Below are 19657 nucleotides of genomic sequence, written 5' to 3' on the forward strand. Positions count from 1 at the left end.
GTTCAGTATTTATTTCAGTTTCTATATTACAGGGGAAATTTTGTATTTTTGTGCACCACAAATTAAATGACTGATGTCTCTCACAAAAAAACTACACCTGACAGATGAGACACCAAGATTACTCAGATGACTCCCAAAAACAATGAGAAAAAACCCTGAAATGATAACCTATGAAGTTGTTTTGCTTATATATTTAAAGTGTCCTGAGAGGAAAATTGAGTGTTTTGTCACAAGGAGTGATTTATCTGACCAGACAGATGAATCTCTCATCTTTTCCAGACTTCAATCATGTGCAGTGAAACTAAAACTGGAGGATGTAATCTTCTTCTTGGAAACTGCAGCCTACAATTCTCCCTGAACTGCTTTTCTATTGTTGAGGGGGGAATTGTTCACTTTATTTTCCACATTAAACAAAATACTGGGTATACCGGTACATCTTGATTATATCATACACCAGTAAAAGCTCCACCTTGTTGTCGTAGATGCTGCATATGTTGCATGTAAATTGGACCATCTTCTCCACTTGGGAGGGTGATACTTCATTTTCAGGTCAAATTTATACTTGTGCAAACACTAGTATATTTTCTAGCTTGTATTTTTACCTCAACTCATGACAATGCTGTCAAGTCTTTGTCGAATGGAATCAGGCATGAAATGTGAAAATGATAATCTCTGTGTACCACTTTATGGTGGATATACAATATGATGTATAATGTGTGCCGAGGGCTAAAAGTAGTGCTGCGTGCACAGGAAATCAATATGGTGCTCCACGTCTCCAGTGATCCTAAATGGATTCCTTTCATTAAATAAAGCAGATATGGTGGTGTTTATTCTCACTATAGGAGGCTGCGAGGGAGAAGGAAGATGTTTCATTGGCCACGTTACCTGATATTTACCACTCAATAGGTTAAGACCAAGGGGGGTCACTGCTTCTTGTGGCGTAATGGCCTGCATTTTTAAAGAGACAGCACAGACTTGCCAGCAGGACACCGGCTGCCTCCCTCAGTGTTAGGAAACACACATAAACACACCACCATTGACCTTAAGCTCCAATAAACACCATTAAATATGAATAAGGACATAATTGCAAGTAACCACTGGCGCTTTCTTCTTTTTTCACACACACACACATACACACACACATGCACACACAACTGCACTTTAGAAGATTCAGAGGCAACCACACATTATCTGGCTTACGACTCATACGAAAATAATTTTGAGATTTTCTGTGTCAACAGGACACACCATGACTTTAATTCTTATATTTTCTCCTCATTTATTTCACTGTGACTGCATCCTGCAGATAGTTTGAGAGAAAGAATTCATGGGGTTTTAATATTTAAAACTCTCAATGGAAGCAAAAAAAAAAGAAAGATTTTGTCCATTGACCTGTGTCCTGAAGGGCTCCCTCTTCCTCCTGTCGTCCATACTGACCCCCTCCTTCCTGAAGATGCTCACCTGCGTCCATTCTTATGTCAGGGTAGGACAGGTAGGATGAGCAAGGGGCCTGGATAACAACTTAACTCTGGCCAGGGGTTTATCCTGCATAGGTAATCCTAGGCTCCATTGTAGAAGTACTTCCTGTTCTCCCACTGGTAGAGAGAAGCAGCAGTAATCAGCTTAATTGGTATAATTACGGAGTACGCAAGGAGTGAACCTTTAAACACACGCCTCTGCTTTTCTAAACGGATATTTACAGATTATTGGGGTAAAGTTCTCCTCAGCATATAGCTAGATCTGCTTCATTTAGGGCTATAATCTGTTCAACATGTTCATTGTCTGCAGACACCACAGAAGAGACTGTTTAAGTCACTAAATAAGCAGTGGTTCTCCTCAAATACCATTTATTAATCATTAGTTTGGTTTAACAGTGCATAAAACTGCCAATCTTGGCATCTAAACACAACCATAAAATTGACAGAACAAGCATTAGCCGCTGCAAGCTGATATCTTAATGCCAGTTAGGAAATTGTATAAAATTTTAATGTTGTCAGGTTACATGCTGCTGATATTTGGTCTGATTAAAAAACAAAATCAATCATCTATAGAACATATTATCAAGGATATATTAGGTACATTTTGCCAGGGATACTGTTGGAGCTTTCTGCTCCCTCAGTTCCCCACCCTCCTTTTCCTGCCACTGCTCTAAACTCCGCCAGACGGTCAGCAACAAGTCTGAATCTTTTCCCTTAGTATTACATCTCTGAACTCCTGCCAATATCTGATAATTTGCTGATTTTGGATTAAAACATCTGTTTTGCCTGATTCCTGCCTCTGCTTTCTAATTTTACATGCTGGTCTCCCAGTTTCATGCCACATTTTAAGTTTCTACGAGAACGAGTTTAAATCCTTTAATGTTCAATCAACATGTAAAACAGTTCTGAAAGTCACTAATATAGCTTGATCTTCCTCAAGGTCTTTCCCTTTGAATCAGCCCTAATTGGACATTAGTAAAAATCTTTGAAATTCTGAAATTTTCTTGAATACCGAATTACGCTTGAAATCACTTGAATTTAATTTGGATCATAAGATCTGGAATATTTTATTACAATTATATTATTTGGATTTTAGATTTAACATTTTGACGAAATTCTCATGAGTTCCCATCCTTTTAGAAAAATATGAATCTAGATCTCATACCAGATCACTGCCAAAATCTAACTGATTGTTCCTTTTGGCTGTATCTTACTGCTGCAAGAAATGTAGTTAATAATGTGGGTAATTGTAACAGGCTAACAGAAAGATGCACTTAGTAAAATATATCCATTTGCGTGAAGGTAAAATGTGATAAGATACACTACAGGAAGAGGAAAATCCAGATTCACATCCCCTTTAAAACCAGATGAACCTTTACATTACCAGAAGAAGAATCCATCTCATCCCCTCAAATATTCCATCATCTCACAACTGACATATTCTGCATGAGAAAAACTGCTTTGCAGAAACCAAAGGTGTGAGTGATATTCGGTCTTTGGTGATGTGGTAGTCAGGGGTCTTACATGCTTCTTTTCTGACTACCAGACCACACCTCAGATCCTGGCTATGTCTCCTCACAACCCAGGAGATGGAATTTTAAAAATTTAAGGGGTAGCTCTTTGAGGTAGCCTTTTGGCCCCTGCAGGTCTCTGGAAATTGAAAAGTCAGAGAGTGTAAGGTAAGATAGAGAGGGGAGGGAGGCATGAAAGAGGGGGAGAGAGTTTTTTATATAGCATAGCTGGGCAGACTTTGAATCACCCCTATGGCAAGTTCTCACACATTTTTGTTTCTCTCTTTTTCCTGTGCTTTTTTGTGTGGCCCTCCGCGGCAACGGTCAGATGCCATCTTTCAAAAATTCAACCCGGTGTTGAGGAGAGTTCATTGAAATGAATCCACAGACCTGTTCCTTTTTTTTTTCAGTCTTCTCTGCAACATATTTCACAGCTGAAAATGTTTCATGGCCACCATTTGAAAGGTAATTGAAAATCCATGGCTGATTGACTCAGACCCTTGGTAATTAATTTTACTTCACTTGCAGGGCTCTAAGAACATGTTTAAGTATCAGGCGTGAGAAACGGTACATTCAGCAGCACTTTAAATGTATTTGTGCTTATATGTGCTATTGCATTTGTTCCATACCAATCTGTATCTACCTCAGCACAGCTCAAGAACATCACACAGATGTGAGTGTTAATAATTGTCAAGCCTGTTGGTTGGTCTGTTTTGTGGTTGATTAGTTGGATGACTGGTTGGTTGGTCGATTAATCCTTTTATCCATAACTTAAATATCTCAACCACTGGTTTGAACATGTTTGGTTGTGATTTTGGTAATCCACTCCAGTGTCACCATGAAGTTGACATTTTCTTGTTTTGATTGAATATTCTTGAACACTTTTGCAAACCTTTACATCCCTCTTGAGGATGAACTTCTACCTTTTATGGATAGAAATATTCACACAGTAAATACATACTTAAACATCAGCTCCTTTTCCAATCCTGTTACTTATTCCCATTCCATCATTGTTTTTGTCATTTGCTACTTTTTTATTGTCTAACATCACAGCGACTGACTGTTAGCTGCTCAAGGTGCCTTCTGTTTTCCTGAATTTCTTTATAACTGTTGATTAAAGGAACACTTTTCAGTTGTTTGGTACAAATAGAGTCAAACAGCAAGCACAGCTGAAGGCGTTTGAAGGTAAAAGTGAAACAGGAGTATTTAGGTATGACTCTGGTCATGGTTCCAACGATTACCAGATAAAAGATGAATTAGAGGTTAGTTCTATGGTGTAGGACTCATGTTTTTGAAGTGAAAGAAGCCCCCGTTGTGTTATATTGTCCACTATGATGAAATCACATGCAAAGACAAGACATCTAGGCAGTAAACAGATGTGCAGTTACAGCAATGGCATCTTAGGGTTCAAACAAAGCAGAAGAAGGAGGAAGAGGAGAGGAGGAGGAGGAGGAGAGAGGGGAGGGAGAGCTAATGGCTCGTCTCACATTGAAGGACCTTGGAGCCTGTGTTTATGTGTCTTGGAGATGAGTCGCTGATATATACCCAGCATGCTGAGTGTGGGAATAGACTGTATCGACAGTCAAGTCACGTTTTGTGGAGAGCATCCTATGGCGCTGTGATCATGGCAAGACTAGAGAGAGGGAAAGGTAGAGAGAGGATGAGTGTGTGTCAGTTTTCTCAACCGAGGTCTTTTTTTTTAAACGACAATCCCGTGGGGATAAAAAGGAGTGTCTGTGGCTCTGGAAGTAGGGGCGGGTTGTTCACTTATCAGATTAGTGATCGGTGGTCCGAAGCCAGAGCCGGTTGCAAGAGAAAGTGTCCTTGACGAAGATGCTAAATCCCAAATTGCTCCCAATGGCTACCCAATCAGAGTGTGAGTGCATGTGTAAATGACTTTGCATATAAATATGAAGGGGCACTCTACATATAGCAGGTCCTGGATTGCTCCTGATGAAGAGGTCACCTGCTTGGATGGCAGCCTCTGTTATTCGTGTAGGACTGTGCGAATGGGTGAAGATGGAAACCGCTGTACAGTTAATTGCTGTAAGCACATTGACAAAACACCACATGAATGCGGATTAATTTATCTTTCTGCCGATTTGCGATTAGCTCCATGTTGTGGTTGACATTTGTGATAACATGCTGATAGGACTGTTGTGTCGTGATTTACCGGCACCTTTAGTGATCCAACCTTTATCTAATAAGCATTTTGGAGCACGACTACAGATTTCGTTCCATGGATTTATTGCAGGATTAGATGTTAATTGTGGATGAATAAACTGAAATCTTATTGTGAAAGCTTCCGAATTCTTCAGTATTTGAGGCAATTATTGCCAAATTATGTTGTTTAAATACTGGCAACCCAATGTTTTCATATGCAAATTACATTGTGTGTACTGTATGTAAAGCTACAACCTTTTTCTACTTTATACATAAGGAAAATGGCATGTTTTAATCTACTAACATGTTCTTGTGTGTTAGCGAAGAGGTGCACTTCTTCACCTTATCAAATGATCAAAGCAGACCTCACTTGTTACATTCCCCAATCTGAAAATGAGCACTCGCTCTTTTAGGTGTTTGATTGACTGATCAAGTGCACCTCTTCACCGAGTACAGACTGAACGGATTACTGTTCTTTCAAAGCGTACATGTCATCTGCCTGTAAACACACACATGGTTCAGCTTCCCTGACAGATAATGTCTGAATGCTTGAGGCAGGAATTAAGTTACAGAAGCCGCTTTTGAATTTGGGCGTTTTTACCTTCCTCTGTTGTGCTTCTGAGGCCTGTTTTCTTTCCACCATGTAGATTAAGCATACATTTGAACACATGAATAGTACATCTACTAAGGCCAAATCTTAAGTGTATTAAGACATTCCAGTAATGACAGATGCCTGAATCTAGTGCGGTACAAGTGGGAGCGGGCTTTTTTTTTTGGCAGGCTTAAGGAAAGTCTTTTAAAGTACCCAAATAGAAATCAAGAATATTAGTTGTAGATCTGTTCATGAATTACACCTCCTTTATTTTTACAAGTTACAGCATATACTGTATGTGCCAGTACAGACCTCCTTTATAACAAAGGTAGTCAGATTGAAACTACTTCATTCCCTATTGTTCCTTATCATGGTTGCAACTCTTGGATGACTCATTGATGACTTTGTTTGCTGCAAGTTGATTTGAAATATTGCATATAAAAGAGAAGAGATATTTTTAGCTGGCAAAAAAATAAATAACGCTAATTGGTGATATGACCTTCCTTTCTTAGGTCGAAGCAAAAGTTACTTTAAGATATTTTAATTTTCATTATCATGTAAATTGTCTTTCATTTTAATATACTTTGTGGGGATCTTGCACGCGAAGAGACTTTTGGCAGATCCTTTCCTCTTAAAAGTATTTGCAAGTTCATCATTTTTTAAATCTTTTTTTTAGTCTTTTTAATAATGATTTTTTATTCCCCATCAAGCACATTTACTCTTTTTAATATTTCCATTTAATAAAAGGCCACTTGATAAATTCACGCTCTCCACTGTTTTATAGCCTGTTGCCTGACAGTGGTAAACACTTCAGTGGGATGATTCTCACTAGTGGATAGAGCATCTTAGTGGATTCTGAGAACATGTTATGAGGAGGTGGGTGAATAAAAAAAAGATAGTAAGAGTGAACAAAGAGGTTCTGTAAAAGAGAAAGAAAATTAAATAGAGTGGTGAATAGAAAGATGATTGGAGCAGTTTAGATTAAGAATAGTTAACTAAGGTGGAAGGAGTCTAATGAACACGACCGTCACACATTCACAAAAACACGTTATATCAGATACAGACTGATCAATAGCCTTGTCAAACAGTTATCATGGAAACTATGCAGTTCTGTCAGTTCGATTCTCAGCTGTGTGCTTAATTGGTCATTACAGCGGGGCAGTCCATAAAACACACCCTATTGGAAACCCCAACCCTCTGAACCCGTAAATCCACTGGGATGCAGCATTCCCTCTGTCAGCATGGATTCAAGCTGTTTTGAAGAGTAATCACAGAACCTTTTCATCAAAAGTTAGTGAAATAAAATGAAAAACCTTTAGTTTAACACTTCACAGAAACCACCAGGTAACAAAACAAAGCATTGTTACTGGTACAGCTTTATGTTGATACAGAACAGATGATCATTTCCTTCAAGAGGTTTATTGCAATCTTGAAGGCCATGACTATAATATATCTTACTGATAATACCTCTTCATAATTATATCCAGTTCTTACATCCCGCGAAGCGGTGATGTATTGTAATTGTCAGTTTTTGTGTGTTTGTCTGTTCGTCCATTAAATATCTTCACAACCATTGCAGATAGACAGATGAGAGAAAAAGTACATTACTTGTGCGGCAAAGGGGATAAAAATGAGTTGATGACTTTGATGTTGAGAAAACTAGGTCAAGGTCTGATTTAAACTTTTGTACTCATCGCAGACTTTTTGTAGGCAGTCACGTGATACTGCACGCGCATTTTATTGGTTGATGGCATTCGGAAGTGTGCTACGTTCTGTGAGTCTCGGACTTCCGTGAGACACAAAAGTGCTTTAAACAGTTGAAAAGAGTGTGGGAAAAGGTAGTACACATAGAAGATGTATGGGGAGGGTTCATAAACGTTTAAATTACTATAAATAATAAGATAAATAGTTTTACCTTTTTAGGTACACATCTCTGAAACCTGATGAGATATAATCACAAAACAAAAGCCATAAGCACAAAAATGTGTAGTTCAGGATAAAATGTTGAATTCAGGGGTGTCGCGGGATGTTGCAGTCTCTGACTGCCTTGCTGCCATTGTTTTATCCATGTTGATATCAAGAAATTAGATGGTAATTATTGTTATCTTTATTATGTAACATTACTCAGTTACGATGTCATTATTGATAGTTAACGCACCATGCTCACAGACCCATGTTCCTTTCAACATGTCATTTTAAGGGATGATTGAGGGTAGTATAAAGGCAGGGAGGTATTCTGACAAGCAGCAAGGCAGCGGCCATTGTCCTGAGGATAGAAAGGCTATCAAGAATTGCGTAGGTTGGCTCTGTTGTTTCACCTGATGGAGATGGACATTGCGCAGCACAGCAGTTTGTGATATCTGATAAAATTTAATCATAAAATAGCTCTAAGATTTTATCTATGAAGCCATTTCTGCCATCAGACTGGTGTCCTTTCCACAATAAAGCTAACTAACAGGTAGAAGTAATCAGTTGATGACCCACTGGAAAAAATGTTTCTAGTGGTTTTCATTCTTGCCCCAAGTCTGATACCATCGACTTGCCTGGCAGCATCTCATTAGCTATTGCCCCAAAATATTTACTTGAAAAAAATGACATGCAACAACCAGACTATCAGTTCATGTTAGAGTGTATGAAGAAGTGGAGGATAGAAGGAACACTAGGTGGAGGACTGCCAGAGGTGGTTGTTCCGAATACCTGCACGGATTTAAAGTCAATACTACTGCAAAGCGCAATCGCAGAGTATACTGTATATGTATATTTTTATTTCATCTCAGCAGGTAATGTTGTCACTGGCATGCAGGCCATGTGGAATAATCTGTAAGTAATAATCCAGCGAGTCCACGTTAGTCACGTGTTGGCAAATGAGGGCTGAGTGAAGAGCCACATTTGATTATTCAGTCCTGTTCTCTTGTGGTTTATTCTACTACAGTGTTTTTTCTAAGCACTTGTGTCCAACCTCAAAATTGTGCTGCTGATGGAAGTCAGGCCAGGATGTAAGCAGATTAGAGAGCGTGATGAGTCTGTCTGGTAGCAGTTTGATTTTTAAAGAGGCTATTTTCACTAATCAGAGAGACACAAGTGTGCTACATTCTGTGTGTGTGTGTGTGTGTGTGTGTGTGTGTGTGTGTGTGTGTGTGTGTGTGTGTGTGTGTGTGTGTGTGTGTGTGTGTGTGTGTGTGTGTCTGTGTGTCTGTGTGTCTGTGTGTGTCTGTGTCTGTGTGTACTTGCATATCGTGTATGTTTAAATCATAAGATCATGACATCATTTGAGGGTATTTAATAGACTGTGTGTGTTTTCTGCACTCATGTACATGCAAAAATATACGTTCTAATCAGTGACAGCAAATGTGACACTATATGATCTAACTAGAGCTGCAGATAAAATTAGATGCTACAACTCTTATACGATGTGCAAGAAGAAAAGACATATAGAACCTGGCCATAAAAGTTTTGTACTAGAGTTGAATTCTAAAATTTAAATTCACTGTGATTTTCACTTTTTTTTTTCCGACTGAGGAGATATATTTAGACTTTCAGTTTGCTGAATGGAAATTCTGTGTAAAAATAGTTTACATGAATAACTGCCACAATCTCGTGTGCTGTCACTATGGTTACGAATGTTCTCAGGAAAGTGACTGAGTTTATGTGCGTATAGACACAGTGGTTTACAGTACTGTAAAATATAATGAAATATTAGCTGCTGTCCTTCAAAGCAAGATAGCGATAACTTATGGATCACTATGAGGTATTTTTTTAATAATCGCTGACTGTGTGAGGCCGTATTCACTGAAAAATGATACAAGGAGGCCGTCCTAGGGAAATTCTGGTGCTAAAAGCTTGTTATGACTCGTCATCTCAATGGATGTCTCCGGGCAATCTCTTCTCTGGCTGGGAGCTGGGAGGAGATAGCTTGCAAATCAAATCAAATTAACCATCTAATGGAGAGAGATGAAGGGGAGAAGGAAAGATGAGTGGAGGGGGGGAGGAGAGGGTGAGAACCATCATGACAAATTGGCAGGATTTTTTATTGTCTTTTTTTGTGAATGGAGAGAAAGAGAGAGAGGGAGGGAGTCAAATGGGATTGGTGGCCTGAAAAATATTGACTTAATGGGAGCTTTTTCAATGATATATAACCAATTATAGAGGCCATCTCTCCACAAGCTTCTTCTCAGACTTTGGACAAGCCACTGGAACTCCAGCGGTGCTGCAGTGCAGTGTATTAGATTGCATATTGGCTAACGGCTGTAATGGATTCCTTTGGTTGAACGATCAAAGAGTCCTGGTCCTGACTCACACGTACAGATGCAAGCATAGAAAGTATTAGAGCCAAACGAACAGTGGATTTACTGACTAGCATACAAAAGAGCACAAAAATCTAGTTAATTAGCAATGAATTAGATTCAAATTATTTAGGATGAAAATGTTCCGAGCATTACAAAGAGGAAAAGTCTTCTGCCTTCATAAACGAAAGCATTATGTCATTATCTTAAAGAATCTTTAAATGCTTCATTATCACACACAGAGACAATTGCAAAGAGGGGGACTCGAGAAGAAAGAAGGTATGACAAAATAAAGAAAATTTGATGAGAGGAAACTAGGAATCAGTTTTTTTTTCATTCAAAGTCTTTGGTTTCATCCTGCTGACGTTAAACTGTTTATGAGCAATCAGTAGGCATCCTCTCCCTTTCCCCACCTCACGTTCTTGTACTGCTTTGCATGCAGAATGAGATGCAGCCATCCCTTGGAGAGAGGTGGTGGTGGTGGTGGTGATGGGTAGAGACTGAGAATGTACAGAACAAAAATGAGCGAGGGAGATGACGTTGCTCGTGAAACCATCTGGGTGTTCCCAGCATCTTGCTCTCACTTTGGCACACAGGCTGTGTTTTTCCCTTTTTCCCTTTCTCTTCTACGTGGCATGCCTGCTCAGTGTGCCCATCCTTATTTATAATAGGCCTCTTTAATCACATTGAAAAGCAAGGGGAAGAATCCCTTTCTGAATTTCATTGAAGCAAGTGGGGCTGTAGATGTAGACAGTAGATTTTGTCAGCATTTCAAAAAAATAGTAATTTGCAAGTCCTGGCTCTCCTCACTGAATATTTTGCTTGTTCAAAACATGAATCAGCCGTGAATCACTGCCGTACATCACCTGTTATAGATCGTATGTTACACTCAGCAAGAGCAAACACGTTTGTTCTTCCTCAGGAGGAAGACAAGCTGCAAATTTCTTTTCTTTTTTCTATTCTTACGAGGTAAAATCTGGTCAGAAAGTCTTTTCAGAGCAGGTGATGATGCTCAATAAACACATTATACTTTTGGGCTAGAGCTAACTATCATATCAGTTTATTAAACCGATAGACTCACCTCCAGCCCTTGCTGAAGAACTGATCTTGTCTCCCCAGTAACATCCTCATCCACATTGATTTTGTTTAGTTTCTCCTAATTTGTCTGATCGCTGTGATGACTGCTTCATAATAAATCATGTGACTTTAATACGAGAATCTTAAGTCCTGAAGAAAGTGGTATCAGCCTACTTTCACCAAGATGATCAAAGGTCATTTGCATGTATTTCTGTATTGTTGTCTTTCATAACCACAACTATTACAGTATTAAAAAGTTTGGTCTTGCAAAGTCCATATAGAGTTTTTAAAAACAGCTGCAATTCTCAATGATAAAAAAAAAACCAAAACCTCTGCATGGCCACTTTTTAAAGTCTAATTTGGACTTTTTTTTGCTGTTGTTCATGACAACCTGGCCGAGTAAGCAGAGAAAAATACTAGCTCATGCAATGTAATCCCCTCCTGCCTCCCTGATGGAATCAGTGTATAGAGCGATGGATAGAGAGGAAACGGATGGAGGGAGGGGAGAAGAGAAAAATAATGGTCTTTACAGTTCAGCATCCTACCCATTAATCATTCATAGGCAGCCAAGTGGCAGCAGCAGGGAGCACAGTGAGATTTCAGATTACAGTATCAAATCTCAATTTATAAATAGTTATGGAGCTCGGTGACAAAATACCATCACTCACATCCCCCTCCGCCCACCTCCCCCTGAGAATTCACAGATCCCTCTGTAACATGCAGTCGTATTATGCACATGAACACGATCCAAAAAATGGTCATTCACACAAGGAGACTTGAAGACAGGTTTGTTGTCGTAACAAAATTATGCCAGGCGTCTTCTTCAGAGACACAACCTCCTTTGCTGACTTCTCAAGGAGTGATGTAAGTGAGCGTTCATCCTCTGGTCTCACTTTGCATCCGATCCTGGTGACATATGCTCCACACTCCGTGACATCCAGATCGATAAGAAAATACTTCCCCCCCCATCACCATTTGCTTTACTGCCTTATGGCCCCCATTCAAGGGCAGCAAGATGACAAACGGCGATTTGAAGAATAACTAAGTCCTGTAAGCTCGACTCATGGAGAAGGCGCATCCCATTTTTTCTGCTTCTCATTCCCAAAGATGTGGAAATGACAAGTAACATATTGTATTGATTTATGCTCTATAGATCTGGCGCATCACACAAGCATAACACATTCACCGTATGACAAATGGGTTTGGCAATACGAGACAGTGCAGGAGATGGGATGACTGCCTCTTGCATGCATAACCGTGTGTCTCGTTTGATTTACAGCTTTAGTTAATGACCTACTAGTCGAGCAACTCAATAACATTTGCATGCAGACGTGCGTCGTCATCACTTTGCCTTTGAAGTGACAACATGTGATGAACACATCACGCTCACATTCCACATTTTGATTGTGTCAGGTAAGGCAAGCACTGAGGTCACCTCCGACCTGAGGAGTCCACAGTCTTACTGTTGTGCAGGCTGAGTCAGTGACTTTTGTGGCTTTAAGTGGTCAAGTTGTGGGCCTAAGCATCTTAATCTGATCTTAAACTACTTTACACAGCATTAACAAGTGAGATGAGCCAGCATCAGTAATTATCTAAGTCTTAACCCTAGAACTCGATCTCTAATCTTGGATCGTGAATTATTATGACACCAAACATTTGATTTTTATCAAGTATGTGACTCTAGAAATAAATCCTTTTTTAAGGGGAGGTTGATTGGGTTTGAGGTTACATATTTAATTAAAAAAGAATAATCTGTCTTCCTTTAATATCTTCTACTTTTTTTGTGTGCGTCTTTATATCGTTTTAATCATCCATTCTGAAATACCTGTATTGAGTTGTTCAGGAAGATCGAAATAAAAATGCAGGAAATGTAGAATGTAGAATGGCTCCACTCACACGTTTTTCTCAATCATGACCAGTATGTTGATTAAAGCTTGTGCACCTTAATGTGTGCGAAGCAAATGTAGAAAGCAATATATCATTTTAATCACATCACACTCATACATTATTTACCCTGATGTTTCACAAGAATGGATCATTGTTCTTGACAGTCAGCGAGGCTGGCTGCTAATACCAGGAAGGAAATGCGAAGCTTCATAGGATGATGGGGTATCAAAACAAGGTCTATCGATTTACCTGAGGTGAGAGTGATGCAAGGCGGTGTTGCTCAAGGCCGGCAAGCACATACAGAACATCAGTCAGTCCATGTTCGTGGGTGGGTGTAAACATGTGAGCGTCAGCCATGATATGATTGACAGGCTGGGGCTCGGGTCGGAACAGACCATAAACCATTAGAGGGCAGGCAGCCGCTACATCACTCACCTGTTGAGGTCAGCGGGTACAGTATGTGATGTGTCTTGATGCTGTCAGAGGAGGAGAGTGTCAACATGACTTCCAGTCTTTCTACATTCATACTTTTGATGCTCAACGCTTTAATAAAATGAGCCCAGAAATAATTCAAATCACTTAGTGAAGCTAATGATCAAATATTCATCCACTATGACACATGGAACCAACGCTGTCAATGCTATGAAAGGTACTGATGAAAACTGACACTGAACTTTCTTTTAATGATCCAGGAAGGGGACAGTGATCATTTGCTTTGGCAGAATAGTTTGTACATTGAGCTTTATTTTGATATCAATCAATGTAAGCTATATTCAGGATTGTACACCCTTCCCAGGGCTCAACAGTCTCTTTGAATTTTTATTAAACCCCACCCAGTTTAAGAGTGAACAGTACTAACAATATACTGTATCTACTGACAAAAGTTTTTGCGAACCTTTTGAAAAGACAGAAAAATAAGCTTTTATTAGTATCACAAAATATTGTATTTCTCATCTTGTTCTGTGTTTCTCCCTCTGAAGAATGGATTGTAAAGGTCACTGTAACGGAGGCCAGAAGGCTGCAGGTATTATTTTAGGCTCTTCTGAAGTCATACTGTCTGTTTACCAGCACCCACCATCATCCTCCACTTCCTGTCCTTCTGCCTCTGTGTACACACACACACACACACACACACACACACACACACACACACACACACACACACACACACACACACACACACACACACACACGCACACACACACACCTGGACACCTAAACCTGAAGGAGGGTTTTACAAGGAATTGGTTTTTCATTTTTCAATGGCTTGGAGCTATGCTGGGAGTATGTGTGTGTGTGTGTGTGTGTGTGTGTGTGTGTGTGTGTGTGTGTGTGTGTGTGTGTGTGTGTGTGTGTGTGTGTGTGTGTGTGTGTGTGTGTGTGTGTGCACAGACAACTGTCCAATGAATGCTGAATCCTTGTCTCATGAACCTTTACATTTCTTTGGATTTCTCGTGTGTGTGTGTGTACTGTGAGAATATTACAACACATAAAATTACGAAATTTAAAATACAAGTCATATACAAACAACAATACAATACAATACCACCCTTAAAAAATATCACTCACCTAGTAGTGGACCACAGCTTACTGTTATTAACTAATGTCTTTAAATTGGAGTCTTCAGCGGATGTGTGTGTGTGATGATCTTTTGTCTGTAGTTCAGGATCAGAGTTGAAGCAGAACTGTTTGTATGTTGTGTTGCTGCACCTCAATCAACATGTGTAGTATCAGAAAAATAAATGCGCAACCTACACATGTGCAGAATTTTTGTTTCTAAAGTGATTTGCAACCCCCCCCCCCCCAACTCTATAGAGTACAATAGAATAGACACCATTGTACTCATACCATGTGACTGTGCAGTAACACATGCGTTGTAAAGCCTTTAGTAGTCTGGGTCGTCCCTCTGTGCATCTTGTGGCCCTGAAACCTTGTGAACTCCGTGAGCTATTAGGACTTGTGATTTCCCTCCTATCCAGGTAGCGGTATGTTCTGTGTCACTCTGGGGTTGACCTGAGTAAAATCTCTATTCACAGCAGTCCTGATTCTCTATTACCTTGCATGTGTATCACTTTCTCTCTCCTTCATCCTGGTGCTAATGAGTTCTAGATGTGGTCGGTGTGGGGTCCAAATCTCTCCCTCACCACTACCTCTCCAGCCGGTGCTCCCACTGAGCGCCAAATGCCTCTCTTGAATATTGAATAAACCTCAGGACCACCTCTGTGCTTCCTGATCAGCAGCTCTGCTATTACCTGGCTTTTACTCAGCATGGGGTCACAGGGTTCCGTCAGGCTTTGAATCACTTGTGTTATGGACGAAGGCAGAAATAATAGGCATGACTGGTTGGAGCGTTTGAAGTTGTTTGATACAATCCCTTTTGATTATGAAATCTGTTCCTTCAGTTTTCAAACTTGTGAAAGTTGCCTCAAAGTCTATAATTCTGCTCCCAATAACTTTACTGCATGTGTGTAAAAATCTGATTATCTCACAGAAATATGGTCCCTTCTTTCAAAGGCTTGAAAGAAAACCTGGGGAAACCTCCTGTTTAGAGGACAAAGTCATCTTGTAAAAATTGAAGTTGGCTTTTGTAGGTTGCCTTTTGACAAGTTTTTTGTTTTGTTGGATGCTGAACAAGTTGGATGTTTTGTTATCAACGTATTGCTCAAATATTGATATTTTTTCAAGTTGTGATCGATTTCTGTGCCTGGACATCTAATCAGAGAGACAAACTGTTTTTAAGTACAGTACTTGCTATTGGATAAGATTATCACAGAATATTAAAGAACAAGTTCTTTTTGAGAATTACAAATCCACGTTTTTAGATTAATATAAAAAAATTATTTACTAAAACATTTATTTGCTTTTTTTTATATCACCTCTCTATGATCACGGCACTTCATTATTCAAAGGCCAATCATGCAATTAACGTCTGCAAATCTAATTGCAAACCAGTCCCACTACGACCAATCAATCCCATTAGATCCATCGATGTGATTAGACGTCCTCTATCTTCTTCAAAATGCTCGCATGAGAAAATGTTGTCGGGGTGGAGCCTTTATTTTATGCACCTCTGATTGCCAATTTCATGCAAAATCAGGTAGATTGCACAAAATACAAATAAAGAAACTTTTTTTTTTGGCCACAGTAAGCGCTTTAAGTCTGCAGCTGTGTCTGCATTAAAACATGTTCAGAAAGACGAACCAACTGCATCTCATCCTCCGACTCTGAACACCTGCACGGAACAGAGAGACACATGTGGATGGTTGGAGGGGGTTTACGATCTGTGATGGATTTGAAATTTCTGAGTTGTTTTCTTTGTTTATGCACAAATTTGATGTAATTGCTACATGTTTACCCCGCTGTGGCCCAGTAAAGATTTTTTGAAAACCAAAAACCACCGAACACTAATACCCACACAAGAGGAGCAGTTATGGAATCTATGGAATGGGAAATTCCACATTAATGAAACAGATCTACAGTTGAATTGTCCAAAAGTAGGTAACTACGAAGTAGTTACGTAACTACGACTATTATTACTACTATTTCATAGATTAAATAGATGACATTTTCCATTTTCTGTTGCTTATGACTCTGAATCTACCAGAGTTTATTTTACCTCAAGAAGGTAGTCTATCCCTGGGATGCGCTTCAAGAAAAATTTGTGCATCCCAACATGAGGTTTATGCATCCCAAAAGCAACAAAAACATTAGTCCCATATTTGATATTTGACAGGTAATGTGGTAAATTTTTAATTTTAATTTTAATGTTTTTATTAATAACATAACTGTTCAAGGAAAAAGTAAAAAAGAGTATAAAATTATATATTAGTTTTATCAAAATGTTAAAACCTGGTAGTCATTTAAAAAACAGTTTTAGAAATAAAGAAAGATGTAATCGGTTTTTTTTTCACTTTTGCTTTTCACTCGATAGTTTTCTTTGCCTTTAATTCATATACTGTATTCTCCTGTGGGACCAGCACCAAGCTGATTTTTTTTGAATGGAGGTGAATTAAAGCTTGCGTCCCAGGGATGCACACTGTCTGACAAAAGTGCGTCCCTGTCAAAAATATGCGTCAAAGTCGCAAAGACGCACACAAACGAGATGCACTGATCTACATGTGTCTTATTTTCTATTCTGGGCTCCTCTCTCACTTTTTGCCCTCGCATAAATATAAAGTAGTCTGGCTGTGACTCGAAATAAACCTGAACAGAGATGCAGCAAAGCTTTTGTACTCACTTCAAACAGAATGTGATGAGCAAATGTGTGTACAGAATGTCTGAAAAGATCACCATTGCAATGGTTACATCTCGACTCTGTAAAAAAAAAAAAAAAAGTCTCAGTGTGGCCAGATGGAGTCTCAGTCATATTACTCAGAGCTTTGGCGACCTTGTGGTGAGATGAGAGGGAGACGCTGTCTGGAGCTCAATGCCACCATTTTAATTACCACTGTAAAGGAAGGCTATTGTAATTCAGTGTTTTGGGTGCATCAGATATCTGTAGCTGCAGAGTGTGTGAATACTTGTGCCTTAACCTGTGCGTGATGTGTGTGTACTTGCGCACGGCAGAGCGCTGCTGCAGAGCTCTCCATAAAAGACCTTCCTATTTGAGCTTCACTTCTTTTAGACCCCTTATATAAGTCAGTACTCTGTGTGTAATATCACGGAAACGTAGGTGATCTCATGGAACTATTTTTAGCTTTTTCTCTGAAAAGGCTATCCAGCATTAGATGAACTAGCCTATTCTTTAAATAATACACTGGAGCTCCCTGTCATTTTGCCAGCCTGAAAAAGCTGTATCAGAAAACCCATCCATCTTTGGCAATAATAATCCTTAGCATCATCCGATATGGATTCTAGACATATTATGGCTACTGTTTTTTAGACTTTGTTAATTATTGGAGATGGAGAAACATGAAAGGTATAATAATTGGACACTTATTCTCATTGTTTTTGCCTTCCTTGGTCTATTTTTATGGTTATATGTAAAAGTCTGCACTCACACACATCTCATAAACCTTCGGTTGAGTGAATCTGGGGCTTGCTGCATGACCGAGTTTGACCTGCAGGAGAAAAGGAATGAAAAATTGATTTACCCTGATGTTTGCTATTGGATTTTCAGTGTGTGAAATATTTTAGTTTGAATGATACCGTCTCCCCCTGACCATTTCTCTGCCTTATTCGTCAACATTTTTGTGTTACTAAAACGGAATTCATTCATTCACATCTTTTCAATTTCTCAGGAACCAAATCTACTCTTACCAGTACTTTATTCTCCTTCCTAAAGAAAACCAAATAGAAGGCCGATACTGCAGGTCCAATATAGTTTGAAATCCAGCATGTGGTTTTATTGGCTGATATTTTTTACTCGAGTTATTCTTGTACTGCCAGGCCAGAGCACTGTTGTAACAAATGAAACCCATGAAACTGCACAGAACTCAAAAACTGCTGCAGAACATATGACCAAGGAGGTACTTAAACACCTAAGGAGGATCTTCTGGAAACAAAACATCTTCCACCCAGTGCAACCATGAAAGCACTGGCACAATAAATTTGGTTTGAGAAGATCACTAGCACTTATTAGAGATCCATAAAAGCATCTCCCAGAGTGGGTGTAGCAAATGGCCTTAGCTAAATGGAGATTAAGACAATGCTGGGAAGACCCCTCGAAGCCCTGTAAGACTTGTGGGTGATTTTGGATTTAGTAGGGCTATCCAGATAAAAGCCTTTCTTTCTGCTTAATTGATGGCTGTAATCCTTGTGTTGTTTCAGAAGCCCGTCAGGATGATGTGAGAACACAAAACCACATGTGGGTCCGAACAGAAAGTTATGATTTAGGAACAAATCAAGGGTTTTCACTGGTGGGCTTGTGGATTTGGGATCCACTAAAATGTCTTGACTGATAACATTGAAAAAATACAGACTTAACATTGTTCTCTTCAAATATGTGTATGATGCAATTAGCCTCCTTAATATTTACCAAGTTCTAAAGATTAAATTTGAGATAAAATATGATAGTTGTTCTGTCATGCTAACTTTCACCACATATTACATTTCTGGTGCTGCCAGTCCTGCTCTGAATGAAGTTCTTTCATTTCTGTCATCCAAAGCAGTTTCTATTTCCAAAATGCAGAGTGCCTCGGCTCAGTTTGTGATGTTTAAGTATTGACAACCTGTTTCCCAGAGTTAAGCACATTAAAAAATGTGTTTAGTTTTTTTTTTTTTAAATGTCATCTGCATCTGCAAGTCTGAGCTCAACATGTCAAGTAAATTCAATGATGTATTTATAGCATTCATGTGACTAAAATAAAATATGTTGCTGCCAGCAACAGGAACAAGACGAATGTCACAAGTACAAAGAGATCTTGTGCATCCTAATGCATTCTGGTTGCTGTATCATATGGACTTGTAAATTGTTCATGAAGAACATGAAACGGAGCCCTTTGCTGCATCAGGAGAAAAATAGTAACACACTGTTGGAAATATCTGGTAAGCTAGGACAATATGAATAACATGAAAAATTACAACTGAAAGGTGGGAAGAGTGAGAACTAGGACCGCTGAGATTGTGGGACGTGGCCATGTGTCTTATGCTTTATATACAATACAAGTACATTTCACCTTGTGTTACATTTGTGGATGTCCTCTCTGTGTTTCCTGAACATGGTTT

At 39.2% G+C, this 19657-nt stretch overlaps 1 protein-coding gene across 1 annotated transcript in view; it reads left to right on the forward strand.

Moving 5' to 3' along the window:
* gabbr2 (gamma-aminobutyric acid (GABA) B receptor, 2) overlaps window positions 1-19657 on the forward strand; it is a 147039-nt gene that overhangs the window by 53317 nt on the left and 74065 nt on the right. The window lies entirely within an intron of this gene.

Source organism: Antennarius striatus, chromosome 14, assembly GCF_040054535.1.
Source record: "Antennarius striatus isolate MH-2024 chromosome 14, ASM4005453v1, whole genome shotgun sequence".
Lineage (NCBI taxonomy): Eukaryota > Metazoa > Chordata > Actinopteri > Lophiiformes > Antennariidae > Antennarius > Antennarius striatus.